At 40.1% G+C, this 22,248-nt stretch overlaps 1 long non-coding RNA gene across 1 annotated transcript; it reads left to right on the forward strand.

Annotated features, from left to right (window-relative positions):
- Positions 1-3,095, forward strand: LOC143682957 (uncharacterized). Its single transcript, XR_013175390.1, has 3 exons — positions 1-102; positions 1,510-1,600; positions 1,835-3,095. It is a non-coding gene; the product is annotated as an uncharacterized LOC143682957 (long non-coding RNA).
- The last annotated feature ends 19,153 nt before the right edge of the window (positions 3,096-22,248 follow it).

Raw genomic sequence — 22,248 nt, forward strand, 5'->3', positions numbered from 1 at the left:
CTCAGTCACCGGAGCCCCTCTAATCGCGCCATCCGCGCTGTCAGGCTTCTCACCCTCCACCTTCCATCGCTTCTGTGATAAACCGGAACACCTGCTGTTCAGGTAGACGGAACTGGGGCCGCCAGGCCATCTGCCGACCCGCTGCGCGCCTCGGGGTGACCCTCATCCTCGACCCAGGCGTCAGGACTGGGTGCTGGGGTGGGCGTGCCGGGCGGGGCCGAGGTCACGCCCCGGGCGCGGCGAGGGCAGCGGGACTGCAGTTCCAGGGGAGACGCCGCTGAAGAGTGGTTCTGTGCGAGTGCTGGAGGCGCGCTCGTGTTTTAACCAAAATTAGCCAGTTAATATGCCAGTCATGAGAAAAGCATCTTCGGTTCCTTTTCCGCAAGTGACATTTCCAGGGAAACAGCTGCTGTTTTCCCTCCCCCATACTGTCTTGTCTTTTCTAACTTAACCGATTCTCCAGCAAGAACTGAGAACTCATTGACAGTCTTAGGAGGTTGTGTGTGTGGCGTTAAATTTATACGTAAGAACTCAGTGGTCTAAGTTTTTATTAGACGAATTGTGGATTAATAGAAAAATCATGCATTAAACAGGATTTCCCATATACCAACCTATTGATTAATTTGTTCTAAACCTAAATCCAGGAAAACTTTTCCTCCTCCCAAAGATCTTTCATTTTACTTGCAGAAATTTGATAATTAGACCTTATTCAGGTATTCTTATCCCAAGGCTAATTATATTTTAGTAATGACCTGATTACTATAGTTACCATCGCAAAGATATTATTGAGAAAAAATGTTATAAGACATAGCCTGTTTTGTAGCATTTTTTATCTTAACATTTCTAATCCTCAGCCCAGTAAAAAAAAAAAAAAAAAGAAAGAAAAATTCTAAAGCATCCCTCTCATCTTCCTGTGCCTCTGCCTCCCCCGTAGCTGCTTTAGGTGGCTGCGCCTTGGAGCAGAATGAAGCCTGGTTTGTTTAAAGTTTTAGGTGAGGGCTGTGGAATTTGAGAATTCCTATGCCCTTCTTAAAGAAGGCATAGTTAGAATATTTCCAGTTATTAGATTTATTTCACTAAAAGCTGTGACCAGGACGATTGGAAAAGGTCCTTGCTTTTTTCCAAGGCAGCCCTTTGGCAGTTTCCTGCTGCTATAAGGAAATTCCAGCGGTAGTTTCTTTCTAATGTCCAGGTTTACAGTAATTATGAAACTGAAGTTTTGAACCTTGCATTTGGAGAGTTTTTTTCTTTTTACTTCAGAAGTACCAATTTATATAAAATTTATATAAAGCCACCTGTTCATTTCTCAAGCAATTCCTACAGTACTTTTAACTTTTCCTCACTATGAGAACATGGCTTGAGCTGCGGACACAAATAGAAACTGTTACCCAAGAAACAGAAATACTTCTGAGAAGGACAACCAAAGGAGCGCCGCCTTCTGCCCTGGCTTTTCCCAGTTACCTCAAAAGGATTTTTAAAAGATTTTCCTGTTTATTTGGCGCCTTTTAGATCTTACGTAGTTTTTCTGCTGTGACGTCATGGAAGCTGTTCATTAACTTAAAGTGCTTGAGGAAGATGAGCGAGTCACACGGACTGTCAGGTAAACACACGGAAAAGCAGGGAGTGGCCCCGGAGGGGCACACCTGGCCTAACCACACCTGTGAGCTTGGGTGGAAGCAGCGCATCACAGGGCGGCCCACTGGGGGACAGGAACCGAAAAGCCTGATCTTTTCATTTAAGTTGTGATCATGTTTGCTTGTGGACTACTCTGACGTTGCCTTTTTGGTGGAACGGAAAACCTTTCTCTAACAGTGATTTTTTATCCCTGGGCCAGAATGTGTGCGGCCATCACAGGAGAGGTGCCTGCTTCAACCAGATGACCATGAGGCTGACAACAGCTGCATCTTCTTCCAGCCATGGTCCCCAAAGTGGGGGAAGGTGACTGCTCCTGGAGTCAGGGACGCCCTGGGCCAGGGAGCTGTGCCGAGGGTGGACATGGGCCTCGGAGCAGATCCTGGAGCTGCTGGTGCTGGAGCAGTTCCTGAGCATCCTGTCCGAGGAACTGCAGGCCTGGCTGCAGGAGCAGCAGGCCGGTGAGCGGGGAGGAGGCCGTGACTGCGCTGGAGGACCTAGAGAGGGAGCTGGACCAGCCCAGGCCGCAGATGGGGGCTATGAGCTGTCCAGGAGCAAGCTCAGGTGTGTCTGCGAGGTTATCTGCCCAGCAACTGGAGATGGGCACATTGGTCTGGTCAAGGCTAGAGCTGCTTGCTTCTGACTGCATCTGTCTTTGAAGATAGAAAAGTTTATCCTCACTTTTGGAATTTTCATGGCTTTCCTCTTCCCTCTAAGGTTTTAAACTCGTCTCCATGTCACTGGCCTGAGCCCATCTGTACTCAGTGTTTTGCAGGTTCTTGTCAGTGCCCAGGCCATGCACCTGAAGGGGCCAGACCCTACGGATGCAGCCTGGGAGCCACCATATTTCAAGTTCCTTTCCTGAGCCACCTGGCCCAGAAGTCAATCTCCTCAGTCCAACCAGACCTTACAAAAAGGCAAGAAGCAGATTCGATCAGGAAGGAAGGGAGAGAATGGGATGGTCCTCCATGCTTAGAATTGCAGCTTTGGGGCAGGAGCTCAGCTGGACACTGACTCCACATTCCTTCCCCACCTGCCCAATGCTGAGTTCTCCTGGAGGGTGTTTAGTTACCTGATTCTCAGCCCACTAGGACACCAGAACTTGATGCCAGAGACTACTTTATGTTAGTAATGCCTTCCTTCCTTCTCTCCATGGAATACATTGCTTATACTCAAAATTTCCATCATTTTACACACTGACCATCTTTTTACTTTCTGTAAAGTTTACTTCTGCAGGCTTGTGACTTTAAGTTCTCTTTTTTGCCAATTGATTTTTTTTTTAATTGAAGTTGTGGGTTTACAGAAAAATCATGTATTTATAAGATAGAGTTCCTGTATACTTCCCTGTTCACCATGAATTAGTGTAGTGTATTTGTTACAATTCATGAAGAAACATTTTGATAATTGTACTGTTAATATAAAATACACTATTAACTAGTCCATCAGTTAACGTAGGCCTCACTGTACAGTCTTATGTTGTTTTTAATTTTTATTCTATTAATATATATATAAAACCTAAAAGTTCCCCTTTTAACCACATCCACATAAATAATTCAGTGCAGTTAATTACACTCCTGGTGTTACGCTACCATCATCACCATCCATTGCCAAAACTTTACAATCAACCCAATTACAAACTTACAACCCAAGCATTAACTCCCCATTCCCTTTCTGCTCCCTGGGCCCTGGTAAGCTACTCCAGATTCTGACTTCATAACTTTGCTTACTCTGATTATCTCATATCAGTGAGATCATACAATATTTGTTCTAGATCCTAGAAGGAATATTTTGTACTTTGACCATTGAGTATGATGTTAGCAGTGGGATTTTCATATGCCTTTTATCATGTTGAGGAAATTTCCTTCTATTCCTATTTTTCTTTTTTTTTTTATCAAGGATGCTGAATTTTGTCAAATCCCTCATCTGTGTCAATTGAGAGAATTATGTGATTTTTTCCCTTTGTTAACGTGGTGTATTACATTGATTTTTCTTATGTTGAACCACCCTTGCATACCTGGGATAATCACACTTGTCAACTGTAGTATAATTCTCTTAATGTGCTGTTGGATTCGATTTGCTAATATTTGGTTAAGCATTTTTGCACCTGTATTTGTAATTTTCAACTATCTTTATCTGGCTTTGGTATGAAGGTGATGACAGCCTCATAAAATTAATTAGGGGGTGGCTTCCTTCTCTTAAATTTGATTGATTCTTGAAATGTTTAGTAGAATTCCCCTGTGAAGCCGTCTAGTCCTGGGCTTTTCTTTGATGGAAGATTTTTGAAGACTGATTCAAACTCTTTATTTTAATTGGTCTATTGAAGTCTTCTCTTTCTTCTAGACTCAGTGTAAGGTAGTTTGCTTGTTTCTAAGAATTTGTGTATTTCATCCAGGTTTTCTAATTTGCTGGCATACAGTGTTCACAGTCTTCTCCTGAGATCCTTTTTATTACTGTGGAGTCAGTAATAATGTGCCCTCTCTCATTTCTGATTTTGTTTGCTTGCGTATTCTTTTTTTCTTTCTCAGTGTAGCTAAAGGTTTGCCAATTTTATTCATCTTTTCAAAGAACCAACTTTGGTTTTTGTTAATGCTCCCTATTGTTTTTTTTGTTCTATATTTCATTTATTTATGCTGTAATTTTTGTTATTTCCTTCTGCTTGCTTTGGGTTTAGTTGCTGTACTTGTACTAATTCCTACAGGTGTCTAGTTAGGTCTTTGATTTTAGCTCTTAAGCATTTAGGGCTATAAATTTCCCTCTGAGCACTGCCTTCATTGCATCCCATACGTTTTGATAAACTGTCCTCTTTTTCACTCATTTCAAGATAAATTTACTGATTTTCCTTGTGATTTCTTCTTTGGCCAATTGATTGTTTAAGGTTGTGTGACTTCCACATATTTATGTATTTTCCAGTTCTCTGCCTGTCATTGATTTCTAACTTCATTTCATTGTGATCAGAGAAGATGCTTTTGTGTGATTTCAGTCTTTTACAATTTACTGAAATTTGTGTTGTGACCCAACATGTGTCCATCCGGGGAACGATCCACGTGCCCAGGAGAAGAATGTGTCTACTGCTGTTCTGGGGTATATCGGTTAGGTCCTAGTTCATTTATCTTATTAATCAAGTTAACTGTTTGATCTTCTGTCTAGATGGTTTATCTGTTGATGGGTGGTGTATTGAAGTTCCAACTATTATTGTAGAAATATGTTGGGGACAATTAAGGTAGCATGTATAAAATCCACCCTCAGCAATGCCGGAAAACATGCAACATGGCCGCCAGGGCTGAAACAAAGAACAGCCTAAACTATAATCAGCCTTCTTCACGGAAGTAATAGTAGTTCGCGCCTAAAGTTCGCGCCAAAAGTACTAACCGTACATCTGCCCTCTGCCCTAGCAACAGCAGCCACCAATCCCAGATCACCACCGTCCCTACTAGCCACCCCCTCTCCTTCTAGAGTATATATACCCAGCCTCCTCAATAAAATTTTGCAGCTTGATCAAAATATTTGTCTTGCTGCCGTTCTTCGTGTCTCTTTGTCCCATGCCATTCTTCCCTCACAGGAGTTCGAGCTTCAGTTGATCGTCCCGCGGGCCGGGACAGAAATATCTCTTCAAAACTCCCTTCAGTTTTGCCAGTGTTTGTCCCATGTATTTTGAAGCACTGTGGTTAGGTTCATAAATATTTATAGTTCTCATTTCTCCTTGGTGGGTTAGTCCTTTTATTAATATATAGTGTCCTTGTTTGTCTCTTGTGAGACTTTTGACTTAGTTGATTTTATCCAATATTAGTTTTAGCTATCCTAACTCTCTTTTGGTTACTGTTTGCATGGATTATTTTTTTCCATCCTTTCACTTTCTTTGTGTGTGTGTGTGTGTGAAAAATAGCATAGAAAAGCAAAAAAATTTGAGAACATCCCACAACAATTGTTATAGGACAGATTTCAGACTTTGATATGGGTTATACTTCCACAATTTTAGGCATACCTATAGGTAGGCTAAGCTTCTTGGTTACCTACATAAGTTCCACATGAGTAAGCCTCAAGCTCAAGGCTTGGCCTATTGATTTGGGTGTTGCTAACATTTGACACAGTATCAGGGGTTTTCCTTGTGGTAAACTTTAATGGTTCTGTTTTTTCACCCATCCCTCAAAGGACTTTTTGATTATGTGCTCAAGATACTCTGGGGTGTATATGGGCATTAATTAAGTTATATAATTACAAGCCCTTTTTGTGAGCTTCATGAGTTTGGGTTATTGAAATGATCTGTCCAGACTGGTTAAATTAGATTATGTGCTACAGAAAATTTAGGTTTTGGACAAAATAAACTTCTGTTCCTTTGGTCTCATAGAGTAGGTGAAATTCTAAAATACAGACAATGTCTTCCTTACCAATCCCAATCCAATCTTATCTCTATTGAAGCTTGATCCCTGGTTCAATTTCTCTAACAGTTGTATGTGATAATGCTGACCTTCAGACTTGCAGAACTCTTACTGTGAGTCTTAGGTGTCACACAGGTATGCAAAGTTCCAGGGAAGTACCAGGTTACACATACATAGCATGGCCTCTCAAAATCTAGAAATAACAATTACTGCTCCAGACTAAATGTGAGTGCTAAAAGAGCTTACAATCTAGCCTCAATTTTCTTACAAGTATTTTCTAAATGTGACCATTCAATATTTGCTCTTTTTTTGTTTGTTTGTGTTTCTGGCTTATTTTGCATAATATAATGTCCCCCAGGTTCATTCACATCGTTGCATGCCTCGAGATTTTGTTCCTTTCTGTAGCTGCATAATATTGATCAGGTGTATACAAGCAGTTTGCCAATCTGCTTCTCAGTGCATCCTTCAGCCACCTCCATTCATTGAGCATCATGAATAATGTCCAAACTCAACAGTCCATGCCTCATTATCCTCACTTAGTTGTATAATCATCAACACTCTCAATTTTAGACAATTTTCATTGCTCCCAAGAGAAGAATAATTGATAAACACACCCTCACCAAACAGAAAATCCAAGCCTCCCCTTAACTCTTGTTCCCCGCCCACCACCACTATTTACCCCTGGTGTTGCTGTGGTACTGTTGATATCTTCTTGTTAAACATAGCCCATAGCATGCATTAGTAGTTTTCTCCTATATCCTGATATTATATACTCTGTATAAAGATTCATACCTTTGTAGTAATTCATGCAAGAGCTTACATATTTGTTGTATTATTCAGTGGGCTCCGTGGCTCTACAGCCCCTTTCAGTCATGTTCACCTTCAATATGGTAATATCAGTAGTGAACTGCCTTCACTCCTATCTATTTCCTTACATTTAAATTCAACCTCATTAGCTAATGGTTCACCCGTCCCTAGTGTCTATGTATCTCTAAGTCCCCTATATTCTGTATTATAAGCCTCTGATTTTACCTTTATGCTGGTCATAAAAGTGGAATCATACAGTGTTTATCCTATTGTGTCTGGCTAATTTCGCTTAGCATTATGTCCTCAAGGCTCATCCATCTTGTCATGTGCTTCAGGGCGTCATTTGTCTTACTGCTGCATAATATTCAACCGTATATATATGTATATCACATTTTGTTTATCCACTCAACTGTTGATGGGCATTTGGTTTCCATCTTTTGGTAGTTGTGAGTAGTGAGTAATGGCAGCTGTTAACATCAGTGTGCAAATGTCTGTCTGTGTCACTGCTTTCAGCTCCTCTGGGTATATACCAAGTCGTATTGTTAGGTTGTAGGACAACTCCCTAGTTAGTTTTCTGAGGAAATACCACACTTTCTTCCTGTACCATTATACATTCCCACCAGTAGTGCATAAGTGTACCAAATTCTCCGCGTTCTCTTCCCAATTTATAGTTTCTTTGTTTAATAGCAGCCATTCTTACAGGTGTGAGGCGGTAGGATCTCCTTGTTGGCTTGATCAGCATTTCCCTAACAGCTGATGAAAATAAGCATCTCTTCATGTGCTTTTTTTTCTGTATTTCCTCTTCAGAAAATGTATTTTCATATCTTCGGCCCATTTTATAATTTGGGTTGTTTGTTCCTTTGTTGAGTTATATGATTTTTTTTATTTATACAAGATATAAAACCTTTATCCAATATGTGATTTGGCTTTCTCTTTACCTTTTTAAAAGTCTTGAGGCACAGCAGCATTTGATTTTCAGGAGTTCCCATTGATCTGTTTTTTTCTTTTATTGTTCATGCTTTGTGTGTAAAGTTTAGGAAGCTACCCTCCTATTGAATACATTTCCCTATATTCTAGGAGTTTTATGGTACTGGCTCTTTTTTTTCTCCTGGCTTTTATTTTTAGGTGTTTGATCCATTTTGAGTTAATTTTTGTATAGGGGTGTAAGGTAAGGGTCCTCTTTCGTTCTTTTGGCTCCTGCTCTCCAATGCCATTTATTGAAAAGGTATTTTGTCCCAGTTCAGTGGACTTGGGGGCATTGTTGAAGATCAGTTGACCTTAGATTTGGTGGTCTGTCTCTGCATTCTCCATTCACTCCCACCGGTCAGTGCTTCTGTCTTGGGCCAGTACCATGCTGTTTTGCCACTGTGGCTTTCTAAGAATCTTTAACATCAGGGAGTGTTCACATAGAAAAAGAATGAAAAGATGACCCCTGCCATACAGCATACCAAAAAAAAAAGCCAGGGTGTGTTAATCCTCCCACTTCATTCTTCTTTTTTAGAATATGTTTAGCTATTCTAGACTCTCTCCCTTCCAAATGAATTTAGTAACTACCTTTTCGAAGTCTTCATAGTAGGTTGTTGGGATTTTGATTGGTATTGCATTGAATGTGTAGATCAGTTTGAGTAGAATTGACATCTATTTTAACCTTCCTATCCATGAGCAGGGAATGTCATTGAACCTATTTATATCTTTGATTTCTTTTAGCAATGTTATGTAGTTTTCTGTGTTCAGGTCCTTAACATCCCTGGTTAAATTTATTCCTGGATAATTGATTCTTTTAGTTGCTATTTAGAATGGTATTTTTTTCCTTGTCTCCTCAGGTCATTTCTTCTGTATAAGAAACATTATTAATTATTGCACATTCATGCATGCAATACACATTCATTTTGAGTTCCTGGGCATTTTTGCCTGCAGGTGCTGGCCAGCTAGCTGCCTGTGCTTGCCCTGCTCTCTGTGCACAGGTCCCGGCGTGAGGGTGGAGTTCTGACCCACTGCTCTGTGCAGCCCCGTGGTCTGCACCCAGCAGGCACAATCGGCCCGCTTCCCCCACGCTGTGGATCCAGAGGAGGCAGGGTCTGCACGGGCATCCGGCCCAGCTCACGAATCTCCTACCATTTTGCTGTTTTACTTTATCTTTGATTTAGCATTTGTGGAGTCCTCCAGACACTGCATCCTCTACAGTTCCAAGCAAGTGTGATTTGTCCTTTCATACATTGTTTCTGAGGGGACTGTTTCCCAGGGGGCTGTCTACACTGCTATGTTGATTTTAAGTTCTCCCCTATTCATGCTTCAGGGTTGGGGGGTCAAATCAGTGTTTTAAGAATCATCCTTAATTTGCAATTCTGTGCAAAAGTACCTCTGAATGAAATTGCACACATTATTCCCAATGATAGAAAAATGGAGGATTAAGCAGTGAGAGTAGCACTGAGTAAATAAGATAATATATAATAAATAAGATAAAAAGAAAAATTTAAAGCAAGCAATAAAAACTCCCAGTTCATACATTATTGCATGTTGTCAGAAATTCTAGAGATTACCCAGGAGTTGTTTGTCCTGACTGGAATATATATATGCTATGAGAAACCACTCGGGAATGGGGCACATGGGTCAGGACTGGAAGTGTTCACACGTCCTATGTGGGACCACAAGCCTTTTGACTCACGTTGCGCAGAGGGATTCTCATGTTGTGCAGAAGGGATTCTGGTGCAAAGGTGGCTCCTGACAGGGTTGATGTGGTTCCACAAGAGCTGCTTTCATCATCTTTTGCTTCTGCTTCCTCATAATTCTGATCCTTTTCCCTTTTTTTTAAGAAGCAAGCAGTAAACTGGAAATAGAAGACTGGCTTTAAATGCTCTACCAGCAACACTTCTAGAATTTCACATAAATTGTTTAACTTCATTCAGCTCAGTTGTACAAGGAGGACAATAATATCTACCTCACTTTTATTCCGAGAGTTAAATATGTGCACCCATGTGAAATTGTCTAGCATGGTGCCTGCCATTTAAAATGTGCTGAAATAATTCATTATGTTTTCTAAATAATTCATTGTTTTCGAAATTATGAATATCTTTAGTAGTTGATTTCCATCCCCTTAAGAATCTGCTTTACTTCTATTTTTCTTTTAACCCCACACAGTGAGATAAATTAGTGACCTTTGCAGAGCCTGTTTATTCTTTCAGATGTTAGGCCCAGGATTGACAGCAGGGAGTTGATTGCACGGCAGAAAATATCTGAACAAATAAAACCCCAAGTGGAGATATTTGAAAAATTCAGTGGAGTCATTGCCCAGGCACCTGACAGACGCTCTCCAAACACAAACAACAATCCCAAAGGGAATAAACAATTTAAATGTGATGAATGCGGGAAAAGTTGCAGGCAGACTCTCTCTTGGTTAAGTATGGGAGGATTCACACCTGAGAGAAACCATGACTGTGGTGAGTGTGGACAAGGCTTCAGCATGCACTCTGACATTCTCCATCAGAGGATCCACTCTGGAGACAAACCCTACAAGTGTAGTGTATGTGAGAAACCCTTCAGGAGGAAGTATATCTTACTCAACACCAGAAAATCCACACGGTAGAAACCATATATATGAAAGATTGTGGGAGATGGTTTAGTTGAAGCCAGGTCTTTTTCGACATTCACAAGTCCATAACAGGGAGAAACCTTACAAATGTCATATGTGGGAAAGTTTTCCCTAAACACACCTTTATTGACATCAGAAATTTCATTCTAAAGAAAATCCTATAAATGTAGTGAATAAGCTAAAATTTTAGTCTAAGCTTATTTACTACAGGCTTAGACTGAGTGGACCTAGGAAATGATGTAAAAGAAGACAAATGTTATAAAGGGGTTTCAGTATTCCCATCATTATAAATGGGAAGCACATTTTGCCAAATCTGCCAACAATCACCTCATCCAAGTTTTTAGAAAATAACAGGTGTCCTTGCTTTGCCCAGTTCCAACCAACATGTACAAAGTTTACTTACCACAGTTTAAATAACACCAGTCCTCTAACAACAGAATGCAAATTTCATTTACCACAGAATATTAACTGTTAATTATTATTGTTAATAATTGCAACCTTAGAGGCCAGCTCTTCAGGCAAAGTAGCACTACATAAATAACAGATGAGCATGATGGTGAGTGTCCGGTTACTTGCCTCAGTCTGGCAATGGTTGGTGACAGTGTATAATATTGTCAATAGACAGCAAAGGTTGTAGTCATGTTTCTCCTGACTTCCATGATGAACCCACTGGCCCTTTTACAAAAATGTGTAACTTTGGGCAACAAAAATGATAGTGTGCAGCTATGAAAGATGATAAAGCCAGAAGAGAAATTCAAGGTGAATATAAATAGAGTGACGAAATAGCTGTTGCTGTTTGAGAGACTTCTAGAGTCACAGCCAGAGAAGCTTGGTGAAGGTGAACTTAACACCGTTGAGGAAAATAGTTGTGATGAAAAGATGAAGATCCTCTGGAGGAAGGGATGCCCACAAAACTCCTCACCTTGAAGGGCCCAATAGAGATTTTGTGACTTTGGACCTGCAACGGTTAAGCTAGCTATTCGAAGCTGATCCAAACTTAAATGTATAATTTGCTAATATTATATTTTAAGTTAAACAACTAGAAGACAAGCACTGTTCAAACTACTGTAGAAAAGTTTTTTACAAAGAAATAAAACACTTCAGTTCTCCATGTTGCTAATGTTTTAAATTGCTGTACTACATAAGTTGGTTTTACTGTTTTATTATTTCTCTATATGTTTATTACCAACAATTTTTATTTCTTTGACAATTTTTTTTGAAGATTATGGAACAATCCTAATTTTTCTCATTGATCAAGATTGCTTTGCATGGTTTCAGTTTGTATGGTTATTTTTTTGGTCTCACACTACTGTACAAATCTAAGACTATCCATCTTTAATAAATTTTAATAAAATTTGTATGGTGTGCTGGTTTGAAAGGATGTATGTACCCTAGAAAAACCATGTTTTAATCTTAATCCCATTTTGTAAAGGCAGCCATTTCTTCTAATACCTATTCAGTACTGTGTTTGAAACTTCAATTAGATCATCTCCCTGGAGATGTGACTCAATCAAGAATGGTTGTTAAAATGGATTAGGTGGAGACATTTCCACCCATTCTAGGTGGGTCTTATTTACTTTACTGGAATCCTATAATAAAACATTTTGGAGAAATCTGGAGATTCAGAGATCTGAGAATGCTGCAGCATCACGAAGCAGAGAGTCTCCCAGCCATTGACCTTTGGAGATGGTGAAGGAAAACGCCTCCCAGGGAACTTCATGAAAAAGGAAGCCAGGACCAGATGATGCTGGGAGTCCTCTCCCACACCACCAGTGACTTTCACCCACAGATGTCATGTCCCACATGGGGGGAGGGCAATGGTTTCACTTGCAGAGTTGGGTTTAGAAAGAGTGAGACCCCATCTGTGTAACAACAGAGGTCCTCCAGAAGTTAACTCTTAGGCATACCCACAGGTAGCTAAGCATCTCCACTATATACCTAAGCTTCACAAGAGCAAGCTTGAAGAACAAGGGTTTGGCCTGTTAATTTGGGTGTCCCTAATGACTGACACAAGATCACGGGTTTTCCTGCTGGTAAAAGTTTATCATAGACTGATTTTTTTTTTTAATTTAGTTGTTATTTATGATACATAACAAAATATAAACACATTCTTATCATATGATCATTCTGTTCTTGTTACATGATCAATAACTATCATTACATACTTGTATATTCATCATGATCATTTCTTAGAACATTTGCATCAATTCAGAAAAAGCAATAAAAAGAAAAAAATTCATACATACCATACCGCTTTCCCCTCCCCTTCACCAATCGCCAGCATTTCAATCTACTAAATTTAACATTTGTTCCCCTAATTTTTTTTATTAATTAACGGAAAAAAAGAAATTAACCCAACATTTAGAAATCATACCATTCTACATATGCAATCAGTAATTCTCAACATCATCACATAGATGCATGATCATCGTTTCTTAGTACATTTGCATCGGTTTACAAGAACTAGCAACACAACAGAAAAAGATATAGAATGTTAATACAGAGAAAAAAAATAAAAGTAATAATAATAGTAAAAAAAAAAAAAACCTATAGCTCAGATGTAGCTTCATTCAGTGTTTTAACATGATTACTTTACAATTAGGTATTATTGTGCTGTCCATTTTTGAGTTTTTGTATCTAGTCCTGCTGCACAGTCTGTATCCCTTCAGCTCCAATTACCCATTATCTTACCCTGTTTCTAACTCCTGCTGGACTCTGTTACCAATGACATATTCCAAGTTTATTCTCGAATGTCGGTTCACAACAGTGGGACCATACAGTATTTGTCCTTTAGTTTTTGGCTAGACTCACTCAGCATAATGTTCTCTAGGTCCATCCATGTTATTACATGCTTCATAAGTTTATCCTGTCTTAAAGCTGCATAATATTCCATCGTATGTATATACCACAGTTTGTTTAGCCGCGCTTCTGTTGATGGACATTTTGGCTGTTTCCATCTCTTTGCAATTGTAAATAACGCTGCTATAAACATTGGTGTGCAAATGTCCGTTTGTGTCTTTGCCCTTAAGTCCTTTGAGTAGATACCCAGCAATGGTATTGCTGGGTCATATGGCAATTCTATATTCAGCTTTTTGAGGAACCGCCAAACTGCCTTCCACAGTGGTTGCACCATTTGACATTCCCACCAACAGTGGATAAGTGTGCCTCTTTCTCCGCATCCTCTCCAGCACTTGTCATTTTCTGTTTTGTTGATAATGGCCATTCTGGTGGGTGTGAGATGATATCTCATTGTGGTTTTGATTTGCATTTCTCTAATGGTCAGGGACATTGAGCATCTCTTCATGTGCCTTTTGGCCATTTGTATTTCCTCTTCTGATAGGTGTCTGTTCAAGTCTTTTTCCCATTTTGTAATTGGGTTGGCTGTCTTTTTGTTGTTGAGTTGAACAATCTCTTTATAAATTATGGATATTAGACCTTTATCTGATATGTCATTTCCAAATATTGTCTCCCATTGTGTAGGCTGTCTTTCTACTTTCTTGATGAAGTTCTTTGATGCACAAAAGTGTTTAATTTTGAGGAGTTCCCATTTATTTATTTCCTTCTTCAGTGCTCTTGCTTTAGGTTTAAGGTCCATAAAACCGCCTCCAATTGTAAGATTCATAAGATATCTCCCTACATTTTCCTCTAACTGTTTTATGGTCTTAGACCTAATGTTTAGATCTTTGATCCATTTTGAGTTAACTTTTGTATAGGGTGTGAGATATGGGTCTTCTTTCATTCTTTTGCATATGGATATCCAGTTCTCTAGGCACCATTTATTGAAGAGACTGCTCTGTCCCAGGTGAGTTGGCTTGACTGCCTTATCAAAGATCAAATGTCCATAGATGAGAGGGTCTATATCTGAGCACTCTATTCGATTCCATTGGTCGATATATTTATCTTTATGCCAATACCATGCTGTTTTGACCACTGTGGCTTCATAATATGCCTTAAAGTCAGGCAGCGCGAGACCTCCAGCTTCGTTTTTTTTTCCTCAAGATGTTTTTAGCAATTCGGGGCACCCTGCCCTTCCAGATAAATTTGCTTATTGGTTTTTCTATTTCTGAAAAATAAGTTGTTGGGATTTTGATTGGTATTGCATTGAATCTGTAAATCAATTTAGGTAGGATTGACATCTTAACTATGTTTAGTCTTCCAATCCATGAACACGGTATGCCCTTCCATCTATTTAGGTCTTCTGTGATTTCTTTTAACAGTTTTTTGTAGTTTTCTTTATATAGGTTTTTTGTCTCTTTAGTTAAATTTATTCCTAGGTATTTTATTCTTTTAGTTGCAATTGTAAATGGGATTCGTTTCTTGATTTCTCCCTCAGCTTGTTCATTGCTAGTGTATAGAAATGCTACAGATTTTTGAATGTTGATCTTGTAACCTGCTACTTTGCTGTACTCATTTATTAGCTCTAGTAGGTTTGTTGTGGATTTTTCCGGGTTTTCGACGTATAGTATCATATCGTCTGCAAACAGTGATAGTTTTACTTCTTCCTTTCCAATTTTGATGCCTTGTATTTCTTTTTCTTGTCTAATTGCTCTGGCTAGAACCTCCAACACAATGTTGAATAATAGTGGTGATAGTGGACATCCTTGTCTTGTTCCTGATCTTAGGGGGAAAGTTTTCAATTTTTCCCCATTGAGGATGATATTAGCTGTGGGTTTTTCATATATTCCCTCTATCATTTTAAGGAAGTTCCCTTGTATTCCTATCTTTTGAAGTGTTTTCAACAGGAAAGGATGTTGAATCTTGTCAAATGCCTTCTCTGCATCAATTGAGATGATCATGTGATTTTTCTGCTTTGATTTATTGATATGGTGTACTACATTAATTGATTTTCTTATGTTGAACCATCCTTGCATACCTGGGATGAATCCTACTTGGTCATGATGTATAATTCTTTTAATGTGTTGTTGGATACGATTTACTAGAATTTTATTGAGGATTTTTGCATCTATGTTCATTAGAGAGATTGGTCTGTAGTTTTCTTTTTTTGTAATATCTTTGCCTGGTTTTGGTATGAGGGTGATGTTGGCTTCATAGAATGAATTAGGTAGTTTTCCCTCCACTTCGATTTTTTTGAAGAGTTTGAGGAGAGTTGGTACTAATTCTTTCTGGAATGTTTGATAGAATTCACATGTGAAGCCATCTGGTCCTGGACTTTTGTTTTTAGGAAGCTTTTGAATGACTAATTCAATTTCTTTACTTGTGATTGGTTTGTTGAGGTCATCTATTTCTTCTTGAGTCAAAGTTGGTTGTTCATGTCTTTCCAGGAACCCGTCCATTTCATCTAAATTGTTGTATTTATTAGCGTAAAGTTGTTCATAGTATCCTGTTATTACCTCCTTTATTTCTGTGAGGTCAGTAGTTATGTCTCCTCTTCCATTTCTGATCTTATTTATTTGCATCCTCTCTCTTCTTCTTTTTGTCAGTCTTGCTAAGGGCCCATCAATCTTATTGATTTTCTCATAGAACCAACTTCTGGTCTTATTGATTTTCTCTATTGTTTTCAATTTCATTTATTTCTGCTCTAATCTTTGTTATTTCTTTCCTTTTGCTTGCTTTGGGGTTAGTTTGCTGTTCTTTCTCCAGTTCTTCCAAGTGGACAGTTAATTCCTGCATTTTTGCCTTTTCTTCTTTTCTGATATAGGCATTTAGGGCAATAAATTTCCCTCTTAGCACTGCCTTTGCTGTGTCCCATAAGTTTTGATATGTTGTGTTTTCATTTTCATTCGCCTCGAGGTATTTACTAATTTCTCTTGCAATTTCTTCTTTGACCCACTCGTTGTTTAAGAGTGTGTTGTTGAGCCTCCACGTATTTGTGAATTTTCTGGCACTCCGCCTATTATTGATTTCCAACTTCATTCCTTTATGATCTGAGAAAGTGTTGTGTATGATTTCAATCTTTTTAAATTTGTTAAGACTTGCTTTGTGACCCAGCATATGGTCTATCTTTGAGAATGATCCATGAGCACTTGAGAAAAAGGTGTATCCTGCTGTTGTGGGATGTAATGTCCTATAAATGTCTGTTAAGTCTAGCTCCTTTATAGTAATATTCAGATTCTCTATTTCTTTATTGATCCTCTGTCTAGATGTTCTGTCCATTGATGATAGTGGTGAATTGAAGTCTCCAACTATTATGGTATATGTGTCTATTTCCCTTTTCAGTGTTTGCAGTGTATTCCTCACGTATTTTGGGGCATTCTGGTTCGGTGCGTAAATATTTATGATTGTTATGTCTTCTTGTTTAATTGTTCCTTTTATTAGTATATAGTGTCCTTCTTTGTCTCTTTTAACTGTTTTACATTTGAAGTCTAATTTGTTGGATATTAGTATAGCCACTCCTGCTCTTTTCTGGTTGTTATTTGCATGAAATATCTTTTCCCAACCTTTCACTTTCAACCTGTGTTTATCTTTGGGTCTAAGATGTGTTTCCTGTAGACAGCATATGGAAGGATCCTGTTTTTTAATCCATTCTGCCAGTCTATGTCTTTTGATTGGGGAATTCAGTCCATTAACATTTAGTTTATTACTGTTTGGATAATATTTTCCTCTAACATTTTGCCTTTTGTATTATATATATCATATCTGACTTTCCTTCTTTCTACACTCTTCTCCATACCTCTCTCTTCTGTCTTTTCGTATCTGACTCTAGTGCTCCCTTTAGTATTTCTTGCAGAGCTGGTCGCTTGGTCACAAATTATCTCAGTGACTTTTTGCCTATAAATGTTTTAATTTCTCCCTCATTTTTGTAGGACAATTTTGCTGGATATAGGAGTCTTGGTCGGCAGTTTTTCTCTTTTAGTAATTTAAATATATCATCCCACTGTTCTAGCTTCCATGGTTTCTGCTGAGAAATCTACACATAGTCTTATTGGGTTTCCCTTGTATGTGATGGATTGTTTTTCTCTTGCTGCTTTCAAGATCCTCTCTTTCTCTTTGACCTCTGACATTCTAACTAGTAAGTGTCTTGGAGAACGCCTATTTGGGTCTAATCTCTTTGGGGTGCGCTGCACTTCTTGGATCTGTAATTTTAGGTTTTTCATAAGAGTTGGGAAATTTTCAGTGATAATTTCTTCCATTAGTTTTTCTCCACCTTTTCCCTTCTCTTCTCCTTCTGGGACACCCACAACACGTATATTTGTGTGGTTCATATTGTCCTTGAGTTCCCTGATACCCTGTTCAAATTTTTCCATTCTTTTCCCAATAGTTTCTGTTTCCTTTTGGAATTCAGATGTTCCATCCTCCAAATCACTAATTCTATCTTCTGTCTCTTTAAATCTATCATTGTAGGTATCCATTGTTTTTTCCATCTTTTCTACTTTATCCTTCACTTCCATAAGTTCTGTGATTTGTTTTTTCAGTTTTTCTATTTCTTCTTTTTGTCCAGCCCATGTCTTCTTCATGTCCTCCCTCAATTTATCGATTTCGTTTTTGAAGTGGTTTTCCATTTCTGTTCGTATATTCAGCATTAGTTGTCTCAGCTCCTGTATCTCATTTGAACTATTGGTTTGTTCCTTTGACTGGGCCATATTTTCAATTTTTTGAGCGTGATCCGTTATCTTCTGCTGGCGTCTGGGCATTTAGTCAGATTTCCCTGGGTGTTGGACCGAACAGGTTGAAAGATTTTTCTGTGAAATCTCTAGGTTCTGTTTTTCTTATCCAGCCCAGTAGGTGGCACTCGTGGCACACGTTTGTCTGCAGGTCCCACCAGTAAAAGGTGCTGTGGGTCCTTTAACTTTGGAAAACTCTTGCCGTGGGGAGGGGGGGTTCGCCAGCCGAAGCGGCTTGGAAGAGTGCCAGCCGGCCCGGGGGTCCGAACGCGGGGAGGGTCGCCAGCCTCCGCAGCCCGTGAGAGCGCCCGTCCGAATTTCCTAGTTGGCCCGGAGTGCCAAGTGTGGCGGGAGGGCGCCAGCCGCCGCGGCCCGGGAAAGTGCACTGTTCCCAGCCGGACCTGGGAGTCCCGTGTTTGGAAGGGACCCCCCCCCCCGTCACCATTCTCTGCGGCCTAGGGATTTCCAATCCAATTCTCTCAGTTGGTCCGGGGGGCCTCGCGTGGTGGGGGTGCCAGCCGCCGCGGCTTGAGGGGGCCACCTGCCCAATTCTCCCAGCTGGCCCGGGAAGGAGGAAGGGATGGACTCCAGCCACTTTTGCCACCCCATCCAGGAAAGCCCGCGTCCCTCGGCGATCTCACTGGAGCGGGTTCTCTCAGCCAGTCAGCCGTTCCAGGATGGGGTATGCTGTCTTTTTTATCTCTGTCGTGGCTCTGGGAGCTGTTCTGTATCATTTCTACTCCCCTAGTAGCTGTTCTGGAGGAGGAACTAAGATCCGCGCGTCTTACTAAGCTGCCATCTTCTCCGGAAGTTTGTTCCCCTTATTTTTAATCCATATGTTTTACTTGCCCATCGATAAGGTAAACAAAAGGAGCATCAGGCACAAGGCTCTCAATCACACAGTCACACTGCGACAGGCATATCATACAATTATCTTCAAGAAACATGGCCACTGGAGCACAGCTCCACATTTTCGGGCAGTTCCCTCCAGCCTTACCATTACACCTTAACTAAACAGGTGATTCATAGACTGATTTTTATTTAAATTTCTTTAAGGAAAAAAAACTCAATTTATACAAATCATTCAGGTTTTCACCGATATTTTTCTCTTGATAGTCTTATTAGTAGCAAATATATATATATATAGGAAGAGAGACAAACCTGGTTGTTGAGAGAATTATGAGGATTTTTCCTCTATAAGCAGTATCAGATCTAGATCATCCTAGATACCTTTAATGGAATTCATACTTTTTTAACAGATGTAAACAGGTGTGATTTTACCAATACTTATTCAAAGAAAGAACCCCTCCTCCATCAGTCATGCTTGAGGCACTGACACTGGCGGGGCAGCGCAGTCCCTCACATGGGCCGAACCTCTAATCTGAGTTCAGTTCAGTTTTAGTGAACACGGTGACTCTGCTGCCTACCCTGAACAGGTTCTGTCACTTTTTGCCTCATTATCTAATAGTAGGTTCTTTTAGTTTATTAATGCATCTCTAAAACATCATTAATTTATGCACTAATAATTTAGCGCTTATCCAGGTTCTAAACTGTTTCAAATCATTTGAAACGTGTAAAGGATAAACATAACATTCATGAAAAGTAAAACATTAAATCCTTAACATAAGAAAAGAAAATCCCACCTTTTCCTTCTTAGAAAACAGAAGTTATTGAATAAAAAATGACTTTTAAAAGGCAGAGAGATTCCATTCAAAAGTTTCTAATTTAATCTGTCATTAAATTAGATTAAGTTCCCTCTAACCTGCAATATAATGCTTATCCTTATACTCATATTCCTGATATTTCCCCCCCTTGAATTGAGGAGTTCCTTCTTTAATAGACACATTACTAAACACAGTATGCTAACATGCTAATGTGTTTGACGGACATGACAGTGGGTAATGGTGTCTTCTGCAGCCGACTGGTCACAATCTGGAGCTAGGTCTCTGGACAGAGGTGGGGGTGGGGTGGAACACTGAACAATACAGGGAAGGGTGCTACTTTCCTAATCAGATGGTCAAACTAAAACTGACAACAAAGTGTGTTCCAAAGGAGGTCATTTCTAAGAAGAATGAAGCACAGGAGACTCAGTCTGGTTTTTCCCAAGGACTGAGTGCTCAGACACATCAGGTTGGCAGTAGTATATCTTATAAGGAATCGACTATATGAGTGTAAAGAGTGTGGGGAAAGCTGTATTCAGACCTTGGCTACATTAAGCAGGGGTCATTTTGGAAAAGAACTCTACTACAGTGCTATCCAACAGAACTTTGACAATAGCAATGTCTATAATCCTTGTTCTTCATTATGGGAGACAACAGGTATATGAGGCTACTGCACACTTAAAATGCAGTTAATGCAATGAGGAATTGAATTTTAAATTGTATCTAATTTTAATTACTCCAAATTTAAATAGCCACGTGTTTTAGTGACTACTGAATAGCGCTGCTTCATGATATGATGAGCATGGGAGAAAGCCTTTATCATGAGGTACTGCTTTAGTCTACAATAGAAGCCATACTACTGATATCTCCTATAAATATGATGCGTTTGGGAAAGTCTTCAGCATAGGCCTGGTCTTATTTTACATTAGATAATTCACAGAGGAGCCAAATCCAATAAATAATAAATACAGTTATTCAAGATTATGTTATATTCAATTCTAGAGAATCCATTCTGGAGAGAAGCATATAGGAAGTTATTTAAAGTCCAGATCTAAACTAGCATTAGTTTATGCTAGTTTATTTACAGAAATATAAGTGATAAGTGTAAGAAAACCTTCATAATGAGCTGAAATCCCGTTATAAAGATCAGGTTGTACCAAAAAGGAAAAAAAAAAACCTCTGACAACAGCCAAATGTGGGACATTTGATCCCTCACAATTCTTACAGTCAATCAGAAAAGTGAACCCTGAGGAAAGCCCTTATCCCGTATGTATAATAAAAGCGGTATGCCTCATTGTATTTGTTGGGGTCTCCAGAGAAACAGAACTGAGATTTCTAATGGGAATTAGCTCACACAACTGTGGGGATTGGCAAGTCTGAAGTCCTTAGGGTAGGCCACAAGTTGGAAAGTTCAAAGATGACCATGAATTAGAAGATAGCTGGGTCTCAGGAATTCTTTCTGACTGCTGAAATCCTCAGTTCTCACTTCATGGCCTCCAAGCGATGAGATGAAGAGACGCCTAATTGCCACAGTGGTTTCCTCTGTAGGCTGTAGTGTGCTCGGCTGTAAGACCAGTAATTTACATCCATCCATGAAGTACCCTCATAGCAGCAAGCAGACCAGTGCTTGCTTGACCAGACAACTGGCCACCACAGCCTAGCCAAGTTGACATATGAAATTAACCATCATACTCACTGATAAGAACTTTATATACAATTCCATCTTAAAAAATTAAAGCCTTCTAGTGATGGGTTTCATGAGTTTCCACCATGGAAAGACTGAAGATTGGAACCTTAATTCTCTAAAGGCTAGCACAAGGCTTAGCTCTTAGTGCCTTATTCATCCTAGAGTTTTCCTTGAGAAGAACTTCCAATGTTTTGTTGCAGTTTTCAGTGATTAGAAAAAATGCAAGTAAGCTTGAACAAGCAGGTAAATAAGGTTTTACTTTATCAGACATCCCTGCTGGCCAGATTCCTGGAGCTTTCTTCATTTCTCAGAGACATCTACCATCTTTATTAACACTTCAGCATCTTTAGTAAGGTCCTGGTTCCATCTACATTAACCATTTAAGTAATTTTGATTGAAGCTCAACATGCCATTTAGTCATGTTTTATGTTGTCTGATAACAGGAACCACCTCGGCCTCAGCAGGACAGTGTGCAGGGTGCCACAGCACGCGGCAGCCATCTGTCATTCTCCCTTCCGGGGTTCCCAGGGTGGGCTCACGGCCACTACTGAGGCCACGGCTTCCTCTGGGCACTTCAATGTCCACGGACGGACAAGATGCCACACTCATCAGTGTACCGCCCTCGGCAAGACGCCCACGTGAAGCAGAAGTTAGCGTGGGGTGACGGGCCTGAGACCCCGGACGCCCCCCTCCTGCCCTCTCTGCTGGAACCCCAGATGTCCCCCCCTCCTGCCCTCTAGGCTGAGACCCCAGACGCCCCCCACCCTTCTGCCTCTGCTGAGCCCCGGACGCCCCCGCTTCTGCCCTCTAGGCTGAGACCCCAGACGCCCCCCACCCTTCTGCCTCTGCTGAGCCCCGGACGCCCCCGCTTCTGCCCTCAAGGCTGAGACCCCGGAAGCCCCTGCAGGCCCCCCCTCCTGCCCTCGGGGTGACG

The sequence above is a fragment of the Tamandua tetradactyla genome, chromosome 5 (genome assembly GCF_023851605.1).
Source record: "Tamandua tetradactyla isolate mTamTet1 chromosome 5, mTamTet1.pri, whole genome shotgun sequence".
Taxonomy (NCBI): Eukaryota; Metazoa; Chordata; class Mammalia; order Pilosa; family Myrmecophagidae; genus Tamandua; species Tamandua tetradactyla.